This window comes from Cibotium barometz, chromosome 11 (assembly GCF_041138505.1).
Source record: "Cibotium barometz isolate CiBa-2024 chromosome 11, ASM4113850v1, whole genome shotgun sequence".
NCBI classification, from domain to species: Eukaryota; Viridiplantae; Streptophyta; class Polypodiopsida; order Cyatheales; family Cibotiaceae; genus Cibotium; species Cibotium barometz.
In genome coordinates, this window is record NC_141056.1 from 28,320,991 (window position 1) to 28,332,647 (window position 11,657).

Sequence of the window (11,657 nt, forward strand, 5' to 3'; positions counted from 1 at the left end):
TCACCTGCATATTAGGGCCACTCACCCTATCACTCATTCCCAAAGACAATTGATATATTCCACCATTAGCTTTGGCTGGTCTCTCACATTGCGGACTCATATGACCCCACTCACCACAATTCCGGCATTGCACATCACTCAGATACCCTTTCCCTCTTCCAATATCTACTGAATTTCCTCCAAAACCAGATGATGCATCAGTCTTCCTTCCCATGACACCTATGCCTCGTTCTTTCCCTGTGGACTCTATCCAATTCACGCTTAAAGACTTCATGAGCTCCACTGCATCATGAACCTCCCTCTTCAATGAGTCCTCCTGTCTAGGAACAACAGCAGCTTTCCTTCCAGGATGCATACTCTCAATCTGTGGCACCTTCACAAACCTTCTCGGCTCTTCCCGCATTCCCATCTGCCTCAGACGTTTCACCTTCCACTCCTTCTCTCGAGCTACTCTAACAGCCTCCTCAAAGCTATCCAGGTTCTTCAGCTCCACCTTCAGACGGATCGTTGGCTCCAGACCTGCCACAAATTGCTCCCTCTTAATCATCTGCGGGGGTACTTCAGGAATCAGAGCCTCACACCATAGACTCCACAGTCTACCAAACTCTATCAGATACTGATCCACATCCTGACCATCCTTCTGCTGAATGTTGCACAACTCCTTCCACACTTCAGTTGGACTCTTCACCTGGACAAACTGTGCCAAAAAGGCAGCTCTGACTACACGATACTCAGGATCCTGTCGATGAACATTCCTGTGTGTAGCCACAAACATCTGTAGCCATACTTTTGCATCACCCTGCAAGCAATAAGCCAAAATCCGAGAAAGGGTCTCCGGGGTTGCCCTGTCTTTCATCAAAGCTGTAAACTCCATTTTCTCCAAAAACCTGGTTGCATTTTCCTGCGGCAATCCCCAATACTCCGGAAAATCCTGAGCCATTTCCAAAACTCTCTTCACACAGCCCCTATCTTCTTTCACAAACCAGAGGAAATCTGCTCCTCTGTGGAGGCACCAAAAAGTGGTGGCACGGAAGCGGTAGAGCTGTCTACGCCCTTATAGCATGCCACACTTCCACACACGCATGCAAACACACCAGAACACCAGACCAAAGAGCATGAACAAGACTCGTATTTCAGAAAAGACCTTGACCTTTACAGAGTCGGATATCCCAAGATATCCCAGACACCAGCTACACCAAGCACCCGCTCGCAATCGGCCTTCTCCAGCTCCTGGTCGCTCCCAATCCGTTCGCTCCTTGCTTCTCTGCAGCAGCCCTTCTCGTTCTCTGCACTGCACCTCAGCTGAGGTCCCTCTCTCAGCTCCCTCTCTCCCCTGCGCAGCTGCGCTCTCCAGCCCTGTAGCTGCAACCGCCCACGAACACACCGGGCTCCTCCTCTCTTGGTCCAGCTGCGCCGACCTCGCTGCTCTTACTGCAGCCCTCACACGCGGCGCTCCCCAGCTACCACTGTCTTCGCACACATGGGGCTCTTCTGTCCTCGCACTCCAACGAGACCCCCCCACTGCTGCACTGCAACCACACCCTGGCTGCACCAGCTTCTGACTCTCAAAAGAGAGGCCCCCTCCCTGCTTGTCTGCCTCCCAGAGATCCCCCCACTGCTGCTATATCCTCTCCCGCCTTCCAGCTGCATACCGGCTTCCAGAAGCACCCCAGCTGACGGCCCCTTCATACCTCCACGCCAGTTTCCAAAATAAGGCCACGTCCATTCTTTTATTCATTATAAAAATGGCCATGATGTTATTCTTTTCACACCATGTCCAAGACAAGCCCTCCATTACCTTTTTTTCATGCTCCATGTCCACATACCTCAAATGCAACCTTGAGTGCCCACTCACTTGGACGTGCCCACTCACATCAAGCGGTCGAACAGCTTTAATCAGGCCAGCAAACCTCTCAACGAACAGGCCTGCAACCAGCCCAAACTCAAAAGCATCCATGCTGAACACCTGGCAATGCCTTCCAAAGCAAATCTTCACACACGCCATGTACACGTATGTACACATTATCAGCCTCTATTTTTAGCCACACAACGAATGGAACGAAGACCTCCCTGAGTTGGCATTGAGCAGGTAATAGAGCCCATAACATCAACAACTTTACCTATACCACCTGGTTTGGACCTAACAGAAGAGGAACTACAAGAAGCTAGCAAGGACAACGATGATCGCCTCTTTTACATTGACATTTTTGCTGAGACTAGTCCTTGAAACTTAGGTACAATCCTACTTCTCCCATAACTCTCCTTTTGTGATACCTTATTTATGGCCAGAGATTTAAACATGGTTGTTCAGGCTTTCTCAACATGCTTTCAGAGCTTTCTAACATCACACATACGTTCATACCCTAGTTTCAATGGGTTAGCCATTGAGACAAATTAAGGGGCAGTCTATATAGATGTATGGACAACCTATACAAATGCTATTCTTGGGGAGACAATGGGTAGTCTATATAGATCTATGGACAACCTATACAAATGCTATTCTTGGGCAGCCATAGAGACAAATTAGTGCAAAAAAACAAGGTTGCATATTATTACTGTGCGTTATCTCTTTGGTGCCTGAGTAAGACTGCACACTGTTGTAGAACATCCTTGTGGCTCCACTCGACCCCAAACTCTATGCGATGACAAATTTCTTGCTGACCTTGTCCTAGTCCCTACATTTAAAAAAAAATTATATGTTTATTCATTACTTTAGTTACAATTTAAAACCATGTCATATTACAATCAAAGATCTATTACCCCCATAGCTTGTGGACCTCAAGCATGTAGAGGTCCATGAGGTCTTTGAGCTAACGTGACGGAAAACCTTGTCTCTCAATCCACAATGTGCCCCAATGGAGGACTCTACGCCCATGTTCCCTATACAGGATCATGGCACTGTATAAGTGGTGGGACTAGTTGCTCAGACATAATAGTGATACTTTGCTCATCACTCCTACAAGGAAATTAAAACAAATAGTTATTAGACATTCAAATAACTAGTATAACATACAAAGCATACTTCATACCCACTTCTTGGGTGATGGCACCAGGCCCTTGTGTACCTCTCCTGTGTGTCCTGTAGTACAATTGACCAAATATAGCTATTATAACAATTGTCAAACAAATTATAGCTCAAAAGAGACAAATTATAGAAATTTTACATACCGATCCTATGTGGTACCATGTCCTGCTCTGCTCTTTCTCTTTCTCTTGCTCTGCTCTTGCTCTTGCTCTTGCTCTTGCTCTTGCTCTTGCTCTTGACCTTGGCCTTGACCCTCATCCTCCTCCTCCTTGTACAGATCCAGAGGTGCCCTTGCCGGGGGTTATGGGTTGCATGGAGCAAGCTAGCAGAGTAACGATAGCCTCCAACTCATCAACACTCAAGGCATAATACTCTGGATGTCCTCCTCTATATCGGATCTACTCAAACTGAGAGTGTGCAATAGTCTCTTGATGGCTATCAAGAGACCTACCTTCCTGGAGTCTGTCATGGATGTCTATAGTATATACACATGTAAGAAGGAGATCAATCGTAACCTATAAGCATATAAGCGCAATCCACTAGTACATATATGTAGATAACACATGCACACAATCACCATCACCACATTCTCAATAAAATATATATTTTCGCATAACCAACAATGACATCACCAACAACATATTCAAATATGACTCCAAATGCCACCAATGGCAACAACAACAACATAATGTATCTCTAAATGCCACCAACAGCAACACCAACAACATTATGAGAAAGCCAATAGGTATATAAACTTGATACTTCCATTAAACTTTAGAAAAAGTACATGACTATGAGACTCCATTACGAGAAGTCCATTAGACCTAAATCCTAAACTACATTTTGCTGAGCTCGATGCACTAAATCGGCAAGCTCATTAACGAGCTATTGTTTCTTGCATGGAAGTTATAAGATGATTCTCCCTCTACTCTGACATTGCTTTGGAAAGCTTCTCTTGCACTTTGTTGATGTCGTCTGGAGTGCACCCACCATGCTCTTGTATGCCACGAACAAGATCCACGACATATTGCTTTCTACGAAGAGCAATGTAGTATGCATCTTGCTTGTTTTGGTATGTGAGCAACAATAACATGTCATTAACTATCTTCACTAATGTTTCGGGTCTAACCATTGAACATCAACCTGTGCAAATTAATTACTTTGATTAGGAATTGATGGATTTTCCCACATAATAAACTATGACTCTATGTAAGTCAACCTAGTGACTATGCACTAATCGTATTCAACATATTGCTAATGTACATGATTCCTCAACATCTATGCACTACTCTTGCAACTTATTGCTCTTTCTAATCACACTCTGATCTCTCTGTGTTGAGATATCGAGCTCTAGTGAGGCGGTGGACACTGACTGATGACCCGCCTGGGGGATAGGCCCCGCACTTACACCACTGGCATGGTTGGTGAGATCTTGGGTGATATGCGGCCAGTGGGATGACAGGCTGTGTGACAGCCATTCTAGAGACTGGCATAGTTATAGCGCCAGCTCATTTAGTCGGGTTCACACTATAGAGAACCCGTGTATGTATTTGGTTGAGTACCTTTCATATTGTGTGTACTCTTATTATTATATATGGTGTGTTGAGTGTTGAGTAGAGAAGAAGAAGATTTTCAGCCTCTCACCTTGTGTGTTCTCTATTAGGGTTTTGTGAGTGTGTGTGTGTGCTTGCAAGAGCTCAAGCTCTCTTCCCCCCTGCATCTTTTCATGGTATCAGAGCCTGGTTCGTGCTAAGGGCTGAGCTGCAAGCAAGAGAACCACAGGAAGCGGTACGAGGGTAAGAGCTTCAACTACTCTTCCCTATTGTGTTGGTGACTACACCCTTGTCGGGAGCTCTACGGGAGGCACCGGCAAACGATCTCCGATTGAGGAGCTTTCTTCGCGGGAGTGAAGCTATAGGGCAGCTATACAGTCCTATGGACTAAAATTTTCGGGCCGAAAACGCGTTTCGGGCGCGTCTGGACCTCCATTTTTCAGAAAGCAGGCGATTTCGAGCACTGCGGGTAAGTCATCGATTCTCTGCAGAACTCTGTTTTAAGTACTGCAGGAAGACAGATTGACTGTGCAGACACTGTGGGTGCTGCAAAGAGGTCTACAGTTACCATTGGGTGTATGTATGTGCATTGAGGTCACTGGTTGTGACATTTGAGTGGGCTACAGTACCGCTGTGCAAAAAATACAGCATTTGTGCAGAAAAACCAGAGTGCAGTTTCTAGTAAAATTGTGTGTTTGGCAAGATGTCTAATGATGGCATAACACAGATTGTGGCTGAGAAGCTGGATAAGAATAACTTCCATGCTTGGAGGTTCAGGTTGACTAATTTCCTGATGGGAAAAGGCTATTGGGACTACATAGAAGGTGAGCATGAAGAGGCACCGGAGATACCGGATATAAATCCGACTGCTGCAGATGTGAAAGAGTTTAAAGACTGGAACCAAGGAGCCAGGAAGGTTATGTATTGGCTTTCCATTAGTATACAGGACACCATGATTGGGCACATTCAGGATGTCAAGTCCCCCAAGGAGGCGTGGGACACCTTGGTAAAGCTTTATGAAACAAATACCAAGGCACGTAAGATACAGTTGAAGAATGAACTTCATACTGTGGAGAAAAAGAGCATGTCTGTGAATGACTATGCGTTGAAGATAAAGGGCATTGTGGAATCCCTTGCATCTATTGGTGTATCAGTAGATGATGATGACAAGGTGGAAGTCTGTCTACGTGGTCTCGGGCCACAATACAAGGCGTTTAAGACGTCTATCCAGACTCGGGAAAACATTCCCAACTTTACAGATTTGGTGTCTATGTTGATTATCGAAGAGAAGAACTTGGGTGAAGACCAACAGTCTTCACAAAGCAAAAACAGTTCAGAGCAACAGGCCTTCTACACGAGTTCAGGAAGAGGACGAGGTAGAGGAGGCCGTGGACGCGGTCAAGGAGGTGGCTGAACAGGTAATCAGAATTACGGCCAGCAGCAGCAGCAACAACAACAGTCCCAAAATCAACAACAACAACAACACGCAGGTGGAAGAGGCAAATTCAGAGGCAGGGGGAGTCAAAGAGGCCGTGGAAATTGGCAAAGGCAATATAATGATGCACGTGAATGCTACTATTGTGGTAAGCCAGGACATGTGCAGTCAGAATGTTATAAGAAGCAGGCTGACATGCAAAATGGGAAAGTGCAGCAAAACAACTATGCATCCTCAAGCAGAAATAATGAGGACAATGAAAGGTTGTTTGTGATGCAGCATGTTGTAAATGCCATGTCTGAAAATGTTGATGCAGCACAAAAAGATAATGTATGGTATGTGGACTCAGGCGCTTCGAACCACATGACGAGTCATGGGGAGTGGTTCAAGGAGATGAAGAACCCGGAAAGACCAGGTTTTGTGGAAACAAGGGATGACACTGCTCATCCAATTGCCCACGTTGGAGATGTGCCATTATCTATGCAGGATGGCAAAGTGAAGTACCTTGCAGATGTACTTCATGTACCGAACATAACAAAGAATCTGGTTTCAGTTGGCCAGATGATTGAGCAGGGTTTGCAGGTTCGGTTTAACCCTGATGGGTGTTATGTTGAAGATTTCAAAGACAAGTGCAGGTTGGTTGCAAAAGGCAACAGAGTGGGCAGAATGTTTACGTTGAATGTAGACATGCCTGAAATGAGTGCTGCGATGTTTGCAAATGGTTCAGGAGTTGTTGCAGACACAGACATATGGCATAAAAGAATTGGACATGTAAATGTGCAGAGATTGAAGTCTATGCAGACAAAAGGAATTGTGACAGGGCTGCCAAAATTTAAAGTGGAAGGTATGCATAAAATCTGTGAAGCATGCCAATTTGGGAAGCAAACAAAGCATGTGTTTCCACGTAACAGATATGTGAGCAGAAATGCACTAGATCTTGTGCATTCAGATGTATGGGGTCCTACGAAGACCGTGTCTATGGGAGGCTGCAGGTACTATGTCACTTTCATTGATGACCACACAAGGAAAGTGTGGGTATATTTCATGAAGGAGAAGAGTGAGGTATTCACTCACTTTCAGAATTTCAGGTTTTTGGTTGAAAAGCAAACAGGGAAATATGTAAAGTGCCTAAGGTCAGATGGAGGGGGAGAGTACTTCTCCAATGAGTTCTCTGAATTTTTGAAGAAGAATGGAATTCGAAGACAGTATACATGCAGATACACTCCACAGCAAAATGGAGTTGCTGAGCGGAAAAACAGGCACATTGCTGAGATTGCGCGGGCATTGATGGAAGAGAAAAATATGCCGCATTGCTATTGGGCTGAGGCTGTTTCTACAGCAGTATACATCATGAACAGGACTCCAACTGCAGCCATACATGATGTAACTCCAGAGGAGAGGTTTACTGGCAGAAAACCAGATTTATCTCATCTGAAAGTTTTTGGATGCATTGCATATGTGCATGTGCCAGATGAGCTGAGAACAAAGCTGGATCCGAAAGCTGAAAAATGTGTGTTTATTGGATATTCCCTTGAGCAAAAGGGATACAGGTGTTATAACCCTGCTACACGTGAGTTGAGGGTAAGCAGGGATGTTGTCTTTGATGAGATGAGCAGCTGGTATGCTGTTGAAAAAGAAGCTGTTGGGGCTGATGTGAGTGGAAGTGTGGTTGCACAGAATGCAGGTCAGCAATCACAGTCTTTGAGTGGACCAGGAGAGTCCTCATCTAGTGGGTCTGTTGATAGACCATGGAGTGGCAGGCTGCGTCATAATACTAGCCCTGCAAATGTGATTAGTACATCACGTAAAGGAAAAGAGAAAGTGGTTGAGCCCCTTGGTATGCCTGACATTTCTGCAGGGCATTCTCATGTTGATGGAGAGTCTAGTGGCTCAGATATGAGCCTTGATGAGGAGCTTGGGATCCCAGCTATGAGAACACCTGGTGTAAAGAAGGCTATGGAAGCCATGAATGAAAAGCTGCGAAGATCAGGGAGAGTGAAGAACCCTGTGCAGAGATTTACATATGATGGTTATGTGGCACATCACTATGCATATATGGCAAAGGTTGTGCAGGTTGTTGAGCCCACATGCATTGATGAGGCTGTTGGAAATGTGTGTTGGGAGAAAGCCATGGATGAGGAGATGGATGCACTATATGGAAATGAAACTTGGGATTTAGTGCAATTGCCTGAAGGCAAGAAAGCCATTGGATGCAAGTGGGTGTACAAAGTTAAACATAACAGTGATGGGAGCATAAACAGGTACAAGGCTAGATTGGTAGCCAAAGGATATGCGCAGACATATGGGATTGATTATGAGGAAACTTTCAGCCCAGTTGCCAAGATGGCAACGGTGAGAGTTGTGATAGCAGTGGCTACGTCAAAGCGATGGTCTTTACATCAGATGGATGTAAAGAATGCATTCTTGCATGGGGATTTGCAAGAAGAGGTGTATATGTTGCAGCCACCTGGTTATGAGGATGTGGGTCACCTCGAGCATGTTTGCAGGTTGAAGAAAGCCTTGTATGGCTTAAAACAAGCACCAAGAGCATGGTCTGACAAGATTTCTGAATATCTTGTCACTATTGGCTTTCATGTAGCCAATGCAGATTTCTCATTGTATGTGAGACATGGTGATAGAGGAGTTGTGCTTGTTGTCATCTATGTAGATGACTTGATCATTACGGGGGACCATGATGCAGAGATCTTTGATGTAAAGATCTTGCTAAGACAGAAGTTTGAGATGAAGGATCTGGGGGAACTCAGATATTTCTTGGGCATTGAGGTGATTAGGTCACCACATGGTATTGGATTACTGCAGAGACAGTATGGCTTGGACATGTTGTCCAAGTATGGTATGATAGGCTGTAAGCCTATTTCTGTGCCATTGGATCAGAATGGCAAGTTGAGTGCAGATTCAGGAGAGATCTTGGAGGATCCTACTATGTACAGGAGCATAGTAGGAAGTTTGATCTACATGACGATCACCAGACCAGATTTGAGCTATGCTGTTGGGTTGGTGAGTCAGTTTATGCAGGTTCCACGGAAACCGCATTTGGATGCAGTGAGACGCATACTGAGGTATGTGAGGTCTACTCTGCATTGTGGACTATTCTATGAGACTGGGACAGAGATATGTGTACATGGGTACACAGATGCTGATTGGGCTGGTAGTATCTCAGACAGAAGATCTACCAGTGGATTCATGTTTTCTTTGGGGAGTGCTGCTGTGACTTGGAGCAGCAAGAAGCAGCCTACGTTGCTCTATCGAGTACAGAGGCCGAGTATAGAGGAGCTGCTATGGCAGCATGTGAGGTAGCTTGGTTGAGAAAGCTACTTGCAGATTTGGGTCTATCTGTGGATAGACAAGTTGTCATTTTTTGTGACAACATTAGCAGTATACAGTTGGCCAGGAACCCAGTCTTTCATGCTCGTACGAAGCACATAGAGGTCCACTACCACTTCGTCAGAGAGAAGGTCTTGGCAGGAGACCTTGACCTTGTTTATGTCAGCACAGAGGATCAGGTAGCTGACATCTTCACCAAAGCATTGGGTACAGAGAAGCTCCGCAGATTCAGGGCTTCGCTTGGTGTACATGAGATGGAGTTGAGCTCGAGGGGGAGTGTTGAGATATCGAGCTCTAGTGAGGCGGTGGACACTGACTGATGACCCGCCTGGGGGATAGGCCCCGCACTTACACCACTGGCATGGTTGGTGAGATCTTGGGTGATATGCGGCCAGTGGGATGACAGGCTGTGTGACAGCCATTCTAGAGACTGGCATAGTTATAGCGCCAGCTCATTTAGTCGGGTTCACACTATAGAGAACCCGTGTATGTATTTGGTTGAGTACCTTTCATATTGTGTGTACTCTTATTATTATATATGGTGTGTTGAGTGTTGAGTAGAGAAGAAGAAGATTTTCAGCCTCTCACCTTGTGTGTTCTCTATTAGGGTTTTGTGAGTGTGTGTGTGTGCTTGCAAGAGCTCAAGCTCTCTTCCCCCCTGCATCTTTTCACTCTCTCTCTCTCTCTCTCTCTCTCTCTCTCTCTCTCTCTCTCTCTCTCTCTCTCTCTCTCTCACACACACACACACACACACGCGCGCGCGCGCGCATGCATGCACACATGCACGCACGCGCGCGCACACACACACACACACACACACACACATCTTCCATGCATCCTATACATAACCCACACTCATTTAGCGTCCCCCCCCCACATAATAGACAGATATGGCCCAGTGAGGATAGCCCCAGAGGATCGCTTTTGCTAGTTGTGCCACATGGAGGCAGAGACAAAGGAGCATTATATATGCATGTAGAGATCATGGGAAGATTCCACTGCCTCTTTTGTGAGGGTTTTGGGCCACTATCTTGCATCATGGATTTCACATATTAGATATGTTTGGGGCTCTTCCTCCTAGATCTATTATGCAAACACAGGGAGTCTTTATTATGGGCTAAACCAGTGGTAGCACATAACCGTGACATCACAAGAGGATTATGGCCACCATCTCCTAGCACAAGAGGACCTTCTACCAGCTCAACCTCCCTACCATGACCTCCATGCTACAACGCCCAATGTGGAAGATTCTTGAATGATGATCTTGTACATGTATTTGCATCTGGATAAACCCACACCTCCCCCCTCTTGTATCAGCCCTATCTTGTATTAGATTTTATCTAGCCTTAGCTCCCCCGTGTCACTTCCAGCTTTATGCTCAATTTCGTTCACTTCAGTTTATTTTTATTTCACTTTGTATCTCGGATGATGTACTTAGATCAGGTTGATGCATTCTTTTTTGGTCTCATAGGTCATTTTAACCTTTTGCAGATGTTAATATAACTTTCTTTCTTTCACACACACACATCACTCTCTCTTCTCTCTCTCTCTCTCTCTCTCTCTCTCTCTCTGTCTCTCTCTCTCTCTCTCTCTCTCTCTCTCTCTCACACACACACACACACACACATCTCTCTCTCTCTCTCTCTCACACACACACACACACACATACACACACACACACATTCACACTTAGTTCTTTTTGACATTGAGGAACTCTAGGTTTTTTGGGTAATTGTTATTAAAGGCCTTAATACCAACCACATACGGTTTGGCTCTATCATAATTGTTATTAAAGGCCTTAATACCAACCACATACGGTTTGGCTCTATCATAATTAAAGGCCTTAATACCAACCACATACGGTTTGGCTCTATCATAATTAATTGCATTATCATACTACTCTGGCCGCATGCAATGGCCTTAATACCAACCACATACGGTTTGGCTCTATCATAATTAATTGCATTATCATACTACTCTGGCCGCATGCAATGGCCTTAATATCATAATTAAAGGCCTTAATACCAACCACATACGGTTTGGCTCTATCATAATTAATTGCATTATCATACTACTCTGGCCACATGCCACTTTGCACATGATCTCTTTGCAAATTCCTTATCAAAGATGATGGCCGTGATAGTTCGCTTTCTTTTCTTAGCTCCGAATATAAAAGGGGCTTCGTCTTGGTGAGTTAGACTCACTTAGCTTGTACTGTGAGTCATGGGTGTTGTTTAGCATGTCTCTCGTTCTAGCTTCTGTCGGGAGCTCATCCTCTTAGGTATTTATCATTTATCAA